Source organism: Panicum virgatum, chromosome 3N (assembly GCF_016808335.1).
Source record: "Panicum virgatum strain AP13 chromosome 3N, P.virgatum_v5, whole genome shotgun sequence".
In the NCBI taxonomy this organism is placed as follows: domain Eukaryota; kingdom Viridiplantae; phylum Streptophyta; class Magnoliopsida; order Poales; family Poaceae; genus Panicum; species Panicum virgatum.
In genome coordinates this window covers 61,879,575-61,890,105 of record NC_053147.1, presented here as the reverse complement: position 1 = coordinate 61,890,105, position 10,531 = coordinate 61,879,575, and positions in this window count along the sequence as shown.

Sequence of the window (10,531 nt, the reverse complement as noted above, 5' to 3'; positions counted from 1 at the left end):
GCCTCTCTTTTGTTCAAAAATTATACTAATTTCTTAAAATAAGCTCCCATTTTGAAAAATTAGTACACTTTTTTGAACTAAAGACGAGGGGTGGATACTCTTAGGAGCACCTATTTGCACCTCTAATTTGGATCGTGATCCAGTATTTTATAAAAACACATCTACTTTGGAACGGAATTAATAACCATTATCCTATATTTGTATATATCTCCCTAAATCATTAATAATCACACTTCATTTTTTTACCTTGGATCCTCTAATTATTTTCAAATAGTCCCTCTTGTGCCTGCGATCCTTAGTTCAAAGACATTACCACTAACTCAATCCGCCGCCGTGGCGCGCGCTGGAAGAGAGGGAGGGGCAGCGCGCCTGGAGGAGAGGAGTGCCACCGCGCCACCTAGCCCACCGCTCGCCGCTAGATCCGCCACCGCGGCGAACGCTGGAGGAGAGGGAGGGGTGGCGCCCGTGGAGGAGAGTGTAACACCCCGTGTGTTATTTACCTTAATTAGGATTAATTGGGAGCTTAACTTGATCATTAGTGCTAATCGGGTACAGTTTATGAGTCCAGATATTTCTTTCCGAAGTCTCCCGAACCGGCCAGCATGTTCCGTCTTCAAGTCGTCCACGACATCGTCTCCTCCTCGCGCAGACGAGAGCCGAGCAGAGCTGCTGCTGTGCCGGCCATCCCCGGTCGTGTCCCCCTCCGGTTCTTTCCACGGGTGCCTCCCCAACCTCATCCTCCACCTCCACCGCGCAGCAGCAGGGCCGGCCGTGCTCTACCCTGACCGGAATCGGCCATCTGCGGGCCGCTAGAGCTGCTGCTCCGCCCCCAACATCAAGCTCCTTCCTCCGGCCATTCCCCGCCGGATTCGAGGCATTGGTAAGCACCCACACTCCCTCCTCTACCCACCCCAACAGGCGCCCTTCCATTTCTCTGCTGGAGCAGACCTCCCCACGAGCTCCCGTGGAGGCAACAATGGCCGCTCATGGCCGACCATCTTCCACCCCTTTTCCCGTGCTCCGAGTCACCTAAATGGAACCTCCTCACTCTCCTCTCTCTCCCCATGCCCTCGGCTTCGAGAATGGAGGCCGGGAGCGCCATTCCCGAGGAGCTCTGTGAGCTCATGCTCACTATAATGGCGACCACGGGCTCCAGGCAACAATTGAAACTTTTTCAGGGGGCTAACTGCACAAATCAAGACTAAGGTGAATAGTGTCGCGCTGGACCTTTTTGAAATCTTTGGCCGAAACTTTGGAAAATCGTAGTAAATCATAGAAAAATTAGAAAAATACAAACTAAAATTTGTTGGATTCCTTGTTCTAAGATCTACAACTTTCCTTACAGGTTAATCTTCAGTTTCTAAATAGTTTTTGCTCTAGTTTAAATGTTAGTTTAAGTGGTTGCAAGCTTTGAAAATGCTTAGTAAATAGTAGAAAAATGGTAAAAAGGTAAAACTAGTTGAGTTAGCGTTGTTTTGACATGTATAACTTAGGAAAAATATTTAACATGCTGGTTGTTTAATGTTTCTGTGATGTTTTGATTTAATCATGAATAATGCTTGTTTACGCTTGTCTTTTTAATATATGCAGTTTTGTAAGTCGAAAAATTATGAAATTTATGAAGTAGTGTGCTCTTGGCATGCTTCATTCACTATAAAAATTTTAGAACCAGAAGCTATGTGCATGTTTGTAAATCTATTTTTGTTCTGTTTGTCTTGCTAGGGCTAAATTAAATGTTTTCTGTTATCAATAATTTTGGGCAAAATATTGTTGCATGATTTAGCAATAGCTCTTCATTCTGGTAAAGTTTGGTTGCTAGATCATGTCCTCAAGTTAAGTTTTTGCATTTGTTTAGTTCTAGCTATATCTTTCACTTTCCAAAAGTATTACTAAGCCATTCTTTTCTGCATGGTTCAATCCATCAAGTTATGTCATTTCTGGGTGAAGTATATTAACTCTTGTTAGCTAGACAGGTTTGGCTAATCCTTATTTGGTGAGTGCTTGCAATGATTTGAGTTAAGTTAACTTGTATGTCATGTTGGTGTTAAATTTAATTACCTCCTGTTATCGATAAATGCTGGAAAATCATGGTTGCTTGTTAATTCCAACAATATAAGTTATTCCTGTATAAGTTATGTTAACCTCACGAGAACTAGTTCATGGGTTGCTTGTATTTATTTTACTTTTATGCCTTGTTGGTTAAATAAATTGTTCTTTCTTGCTTTATATCCTTGCTTAGTTTTTATAAGCAAGCTAGCAATGCTTTTTAATAGGAAACACTTCAGGCTAAAATACTTGATTGAACTCTCGTGTTGTAGCACCAACCCAATTGCCTTTTGAGTTTGTTTGTTGTGCTTACTCGATAAATGATTGCCCAGTCATGTCTTTCCTTTAATTGCATTGCATTTGCATCGTTGCATATCATCTAGGTACGCTAAATGTGCGACACGTGGAACCGGAGGGCAATGTTGAAGCCGAGCCAGAAGATGGTGCACGGGTGGACCAATCCAGAAGACGGAAGGACCGACTGGAGTGCATGCTTGGACTGGGATGATGTCAAGCCGGTGCAAGACTACAAGCTAACTAACTGACTTTGTGTCAAACCCAGGCAAGCCCCGGAGCATAACCCCTAATTTGAGTATTCAATGTTTATTTAAGTATTTGTGCATTTACGTTTTTAGGAGTTGTATGGAACCCTAGTATGCATGTTTCTCCCTAGGTACCTATGAGTTTATACTAGTATACATGTGTCGTTAGTATTGCCATGCTTAACTAGGATCCGGTAGAAATCGAATGATTGCTGTCACTCGCGAGCTATAGGTTTCTGTTACTTATGGCAATGTGGCTTGAGAATGAATCAATGAGGAAAGAGAAATGGAGACCGGGCGGAGATGATTTTGGTTTTGGATATGGAATGGAGGGAAAGTAAGCCTCCGCCTGTGTCGATTGAGGACCGTACCGTTGTTGGCCCTACTGACCGAGTTTGAACAGTACTAACCACATGCCGGAAGTAGGAGGTAGTCGAAACCGGTAAGCTAATTACCTGAATTGCAACGATACTTTGAATCGCGACCTGCTACTCTGGGAGTGGAATGATGGCGGGTGTTGGAGTGGATGTCGCCTCCGGGTTCTCTGGGAGTTCGCTGTGAGGGGCATTCACCCGGGTTTTGGCAGGCGTGATTCAGACGTCAGGGTAATGATGGGAACAGTTGACGCATGTGGCCCGGCGTGGTTTGCATGTGTCGTGTGAGTTAGGTCCACCTTGCAAGGTTAAATCGGATCGATTCGCCGTCTCTCTCGGTTAAGAGAACCTTGGTCACTGCGTCACATCGTAGTAAAAGATTGAAATGAGATTGGAAAGTTGAGATTATGAGATATGACTGTGGTACTCTAAAAAGATAATGTGATCAACCATGCGTGCTCTAGATATTCAGGCAAACCTAGTTGGTATTTGTATGATAAATTTGAGCTAAAATCTTGAAAGTAAGGATCCACTATTAGTAGCTTTTGAGCAAAATAACCCCAGAGCCAAAAAGCTTTGCATGTCTAGGAGTCGGCTAAGTATATACCAATAGTCGGGTAAGCCTTGCTGAGTATTAGTATACTCAGGGTTTGTTGTCACCCTGTTTTCAGGTAACTATTGTTGGTGGAAGCTGACCAGGATTCACGTCGGTGGGCTCGATGTGACATCCTCCCGACTTCGTAGATCTTGTGGTTTTCAAACTGAACTTCCTTTCTAAATTTCCGCTGCACTTTTAACTCTGATAACTTTTATTTAAACTTAATTGCAATACTTTGCTTTGTAAACTTAATTTTGAGAACTTTAGTCTGCTTGTAATCATCTGTGCTCGCCTTCGGGTGAGACTTCCGGTGTTTTCGATCCTTAACCCAGCAGGCTGCCGGATTACACCGTTTTAAGTGCGCGGTGGCTTGATTAATACTTAAAATGATAGTTAGCGCACTTAAGTCGGTTTAATTTGGGTGGTTCTGCTACAGCTGGTATCAGAACCGAAACACACTAGGGATGATTACTTGTATGCTTAATTAAGTTTAAAACTAACTTTTTGGCTTGCAAAATGTTGGTTTCGAAAGTTTGCACTAGTTGCCCCTAAGGAATAAGATAGATAGCTCGTATGCCCTATCTAGGTTTTATTAGTTATGGTGGCATCTATATATCTATTTTATTCCAGCACTTTCAGCTTTTTACTTTCTGTTAAACCTTACTTTTGTGCACAACTGTTATTCTGTAACGACGCACCTACGCTGAGGTAAGCAATGTGAGTGTTCTGATAGTCTTTTAGAATAGCCCACGTGTTTCATACGTGCGCGGGATCCGTATGATGAGCATACGAGGAGGTGATAAGTTTCAATTCAAACGAGCCTGTCGCTATCTGCCGCCTGATATGGAGTGCGGATTTCCCACCGTGTGATTGTAATCACGGCCATCTCATAAGGCAATGTTACGAGGTGAAGACCTGTTATGTGGTTAGACATAACCGTGTACCTTGGGACACGTGTACCCTTGGGTGTCCCGTAAGGCGATTTGTACGGGAAGTGAATACGTTGCCTCGGTAACGTATGAAGCGCTGCCCATTCAGCGTCGAATGTTTGGGTGCCATCTCTATAGTGGATGGTAATGTATGTGTGAATATGTGGGAAACTGCATATGCGTTACCCGTGTGGCGTAGGACACATGGGGGCCGTTCGTGTGTGCTGGCACGAAGGGTCCAGAAATGGATATTTATGTCTCTTTATATCTTGTGTTTGTCTACAGGTACGCTAACCACGTTACGTAAGCTTTGAACGTAAGAACGACTAGTATATATAGGGAGAGTACGTATCTGTGCCACCAATTGTCCCCGTATGCCTAGTTATTGGCATTTGTTGGTGAGGAACGATAGAACGTGCATGCATCTTGGCATAATCTTGAGTTTGATTGATTGCCTTGCTTGTTACGTTGTTTTACTAAAATGTGTTGCTTTTACCTAAATGTCCTTTTAAGCTTTCTGTTGTAGTAGTGGGCTGATGTAATCTGCTGGATTAATCTTGGGTTGAGAGGATCTTCCGCAACTCAGTAGCTTTGGGGCCATATGCGAACCTTACCGTTAATCCTATCTTGTCATTCAAATCAACCTTTGATCTATTTCTTGAACCAATTCCAGCAAAAGCAATGTTGCTTCTTCCTTCATTGCCTTGATGTTTGTCAACAAAATCCTTCGATCCATCGTTCAATGACCGGCCTATTATTGATTTCGTTATCTATATTGTTGGCTATTTTGATTCTAACACCGGAATCTTGTACCTTCATTCTTGCTCAGTTAGTTTTGGATAAATTAAAAAGATTCATGATAAAATAATCTTTTAATTGCGGTCATTGCAACAGTCATGCATCACATCCTTTCACATCATTGGTCACTGCATATTGTTGCATCGTCGGGAATCCATAGACGGACCAACGGGTGTGCGTCCGAGTACAGTTTCGAGTGGTCTTCGGTTTCCATAACCTATCTTATCGTTGTTGGCACTATTGGATTGCTACTTTTGATTTCTTGTGGTGGTGTTTAATCACATAACCCTGATGCCGCGTGTTGGCGCTCCTTAAGTACCCATTTTATCCCTTGTTTATCCTTAATAATGGCATGAATTCAATATCAAAATCACTAACCGTCCTAACCCCGGCCTAATTATTGGTCATTTTCACATATGCACATATATTTTGGAGGAACTTCGTTTTTGCAGGTTTTTGGCCTATTTTGGAGCAAGAAATGACGAGGCCCGTGATCGAGCGCTAACACGGAGAAAGATGAAGGCCAAAGCCCAAAGGAAGGACCAAAGCCCATGTTGATTCGAAGCACATTCATGCACATCCATCCTCCAAGAGAGCCCAAAGGACCAAGCCCACGAAGATGAGATCAAGATACTTCGGGATTAAGCAAAGCAAATGAAGATTTAAGGAAGGATTCCCTATCCTATCCTTTCCTCGAAGATATCGCCAAGATAACAAAGTCCAAAGGGGTGCAATCGTGAAGGACAGAAACTCTAGAAGATGCGAGGAGTCTACACGCCAAAGATGAGACCGAGGTGAGCCCGAAAAGGGGTAGGCCGGCCGGCCTAGACCCATGGGGCCGGCCGGCCCAGCCCTTTTCTGAGGCGGTTTGCCTTCCCCTTCGACCGGTGGCTTCCTCGGCTTATAAATAGCTCGCACCTTATTCAACTCGAAGCATCCATCCAACCAGAACTCGACGAAAACCTAGGGCCAAGACTGGAGGGAGACGACGGCCGCCGCAAGTCTTCGAAGTTGTCTAGGAGATGGCTTAGGCCATCCCTAGCCGCCATGGCCTCCCTGCGTGGTTGTGTCATGGTGGAGTTCATGAGCTAGTTGGAGTCGTCAATGGTGTATACGCGGTGGTGGCGATCCAAACGAATCTATTATGTGAGTAATGTCTTCATGTCATCCGATCTATTTAGCGATCATGTCTCTCCTCTTTCGATTTCGTTCTTGCTTTGGGTGCGCTTATTCCTAGATCTATTCTCGAGATAGATTGCATGGGGTGTTCTTGTAGCTATGGTGGCTAGGAGTTCATACCGGATCTACCCAAAGGGGGTTCGACTTGCTTCAGGGTATCCCGTTGAAAAGGGGGGCGTCGTGACAGGCCGTCTCCACAGAGTAGGTTGGGTATCGAGGGTTCGGATTGGAGGTTTTGATTTAAAGAGGCTTTGGATGAGATGCATGTTGATCTTACTCGTTTAGCTAGAGCTACAACTAGAATGCGTGAGATAGGTTTAGTCATGCCTTCGGTCATGCTTTATCCTTACCGATGTTCATGGATGAGATCAACCTTCGTACATCACTCATATCTATCAAAGGGTCACCTTTTATATGCAATTAATGCTTCATGTTAGGATAGATCCATTAGATTAGATGGAAAACCCTAGTAAGTTCATTGTCGATCCACGGATTGATAAACCTTGGGGGAATACTCTAAGGGAAAAGCTACCACGAACCGTGCGCTTGCGGTATACAAATCGGGGGCGTTAGTGAATGTCAACAAGCTTTTCTGGTGCCGTTGCCGGGGATCGGCAACTCGAACCCTAGGGCGATCTATCTAATTTTTTGGACTAACCCTAAATTTTATTATTGCATATACCCTTGTTTTCTTGTTCATGTCCTTGAAAGCAGGAGGAAAAAGCTAGACACCAAACTTGGGCTTCGAGAAGTCCACAACCCGCTCCAACAAACTTCGACAATCGACGACAAGACGATCGAGGAGTTCTCGACATCAACATCGAAAACCCTAGATCCACTTCGACAAGATGTGAATAACATCAAGTTTCGCTCTTTAGTGGTAGGTGCTAACTTTTGTTAGTGGCCCAGCATCCGCTATCGAGTCCCCACTCCCTAAAGCAAAAGATGATAAATAAGGTACACCTCCATGTCAATTGATTTTAAAGACTAATGTTTTTGGGAAGATTTGTTTGCTCAAGCAATAGGTATGAAGCATGTCCGAAAAGAAAATCGTGCGATTGGATCATCATCATCTATGAAGTGTCGCTGTTGTGATGAGTTTTTCATCCAAGATCAGATATGTTCCATGAGGAAATAATAGATTATTATGAAGTTCCGTCAAGTCTTCTTTCCAACGCATCAAAAATCATTAATTTTGGAGATCGGTGTGAAGAGTTATGGAAAGATCTTTCAACGCTGCGCGTTCTGAAATCTCTCGGGACGAAGCGTAGCGCCGTAATAAAACGAGCATAACTTCTTCATCCGAGGTTCAATTTGGGTAAATGACCACTTGTTGGAAACATGATTTGATACACCTCACAATGAGCTTGGAGTTTGGTACATGTTCTGCACTGGACAAAGGAGCAATTCAACGAAGAAAGGTGCAGCAGCAAACAACGGAGAAAGTGATGACGATATCAAAGGATGATTGGAAGGCCGAGTGCACAAAAGATGATGATTTGAAGTTGACCAAAGCTAGAGGCAACAAGATTAGAAGAATCATGACACCACCTATCTTCTCCGGTGGGATGCTCGATATACTTCTAGTCGAGTCATGCTATCAAGGAAGAAAACCGCTCAGATCATCAACACAAAGCACGGGAGCCTCCACTAATCCCGATACCTTGGGTAAAGCAAGAATCATGGAGAAGACACATCATTGAAGCCATGCTATGTGCTGGTAAATCAATGGTGATGACCTTGAAGCCAAGGACGCACGACAAGACGCTCCAAAGACCACATGATTGAGATCATTGACATCTTCGGATGAATTCACAAGAAGATACTATTCTCATCAATATTCTGCTTGACCTCAGAAGAAAATTGCAGTATATTTTTAGATATTCAAAAGCTCCACGAAGTTCCGATTCCAACGAATCAAGAATGAAGTCAATCGAAGTTTCCCACAAGAAGTTATGGCCAAAACATCAAAAGTCGTGCACTCTGAAATTTTCTGGACAGCACGCAGCGCTAAAGTAAAACGGTCATAACTCTCTCGTTTGGACTCCGTTTAAAGCGAGTGACCACTCGTTGGAAAGGTAATTTCATAAAATTTTCAATAGATCTATATTTTGGTATATGTTCTGTTGAGTGTACAGGAGAGATTCTACGAAGAAGAGGCAGAAGCAACGCGATGAGAACAAGATAGAAAAGATGACGATGACAACAATGAAGAGGAGCTTGGGCGATGTTTTCATCAAGCGTACATGATAAAATTCAGAGGCTTGGAGCAAAGGAAAAACCCCAATGACATTGGCAAATGAAGGCACAAGCGGTCGACCTTAGACAAATGAAGATGTTGCAAACAAACCACGACGGATTACAAGAGCGCAACATTCAACACATGGAGACGTGAGAAGCAAATCACGACGGACCACGAAGAGTGCATCAAGATGACGTCTCGCACAAAGCACCACGACTCCAATGAGTATGAAAAAGCTCCGAGGCTAAGGTATACAGTGAATTCTCAAGCTTCTATTGGTTTTGTTGATAATCTTTAAAAAATCTCATGCTCGAACCGATAGTCGGAATGAAAGTTTAAATTCTATGCCTTGTTCTTTTCATGATGATAGGCTAGAGTTTCTTGAGAAGGTTGATTTCATGCTTAAAGAATCTTTGCCTAATAATGAGCTCCGCGCTATGCAAGAAACACATGCTGCATTTAATTACACCATGTCTTGTTGATGAAAATTAATTGAGGATGTGATTATGTTGCATATGTTTACAAATAATTGCAAATCTCGATCTTGCTTTGCGCTTGGTCAAGCTCATGACCCTAAAAGAGCACATGTTGGGAGAAGCTCCGAATTTCACTAACCATGCAGGACATGAAACTCAAATGATGAGGAGGGAAACTGTGCCCAAAATTTTGAACACCATCATCAACATCTTCAAGTTTCAAGAACGGAGGTCGCTAAGCCTCATCAATTTTGTGCACAAGTCCAGAGATTTGCAATGCAAGAAAGTTGAATATTAAGGATCTCCATCAAGTCCTCGGTTCAACGCATCCATGATCGATACAATTGAAAACCCACGGGAGGAGCTATGTCTCAAACATCGGAGATGCACGTGCTGAAATCAGCACGAGGCAGATTGCAGTAACGGGGAAAAAGGGGCATAACTCCCTCAATTGGAATGCATTTTGGGTAAATAAAGACTTGTTGGAAAGAAGATTTCGTGCACCTTGCATTGGACCAATTGTTTGGCACAACTCCCAATCTGGACAGAGAGGAAAATTCATGAAAAGAAAGGTAGCGACGAAGGACAACAAAGAAGGAGGTGACGATGATGTGAGAGACGATTGGGCAAGTTTTCCATTAAGCGTGATTGATCATGTCTAGCATGGGAAGTGGAATAAGAGCTGCATGGAACACCTTCACCTCTTGGATGAAGGACCATGGCTTCGCATCAATTTGAAGGTAAGAAAGTCGAGCTCTATGACTCTAAATGAAGCGCTTTGCGGGAGGCAACCCGATCTTTTATTTTATATATATTAATATGACCGTCTACATTGCACTCTTTAATCGGAATAGCAAGTAACATTGTACCATTGCTCTAACAAAAACCACAACTTCATGTTGTTCATTCTAAATGTTATTGAGGGAGCACTTTGTTATTTGCTCTTGGGAAACTTGTAGACCTTTTTGTGTGCCTATTAGTGTTTAGAGTCTTTTTATTTGTGTCTTTTTAGAGAGATTTATGAAGCGTTGCACCACCCTTTGATTCTAAACTTGTGGCTAGTTAACTTAGGCTAACTTTTTGTTTTGTTTTAGTCCACCTCATCATGTCATATCATTTTATTCACTCACCCCGTGTTGCATTGCATACAATGTTGTTCGTCTCACCCTTGCATTGCATTGCATATTGCATTTTAAAAAAAACCTTTTCTAAAAAACATTGACTAGCCTCGCTTTTGAGATCCTAAAACCCTTAGGAAAACCACTCATAGAGCTATCCCAAAACCATAGGGTATGTTTTTCATTCAAAAAAAAATCTAACTTTTGTTTCTCTCTAGTTTTTTTGAAA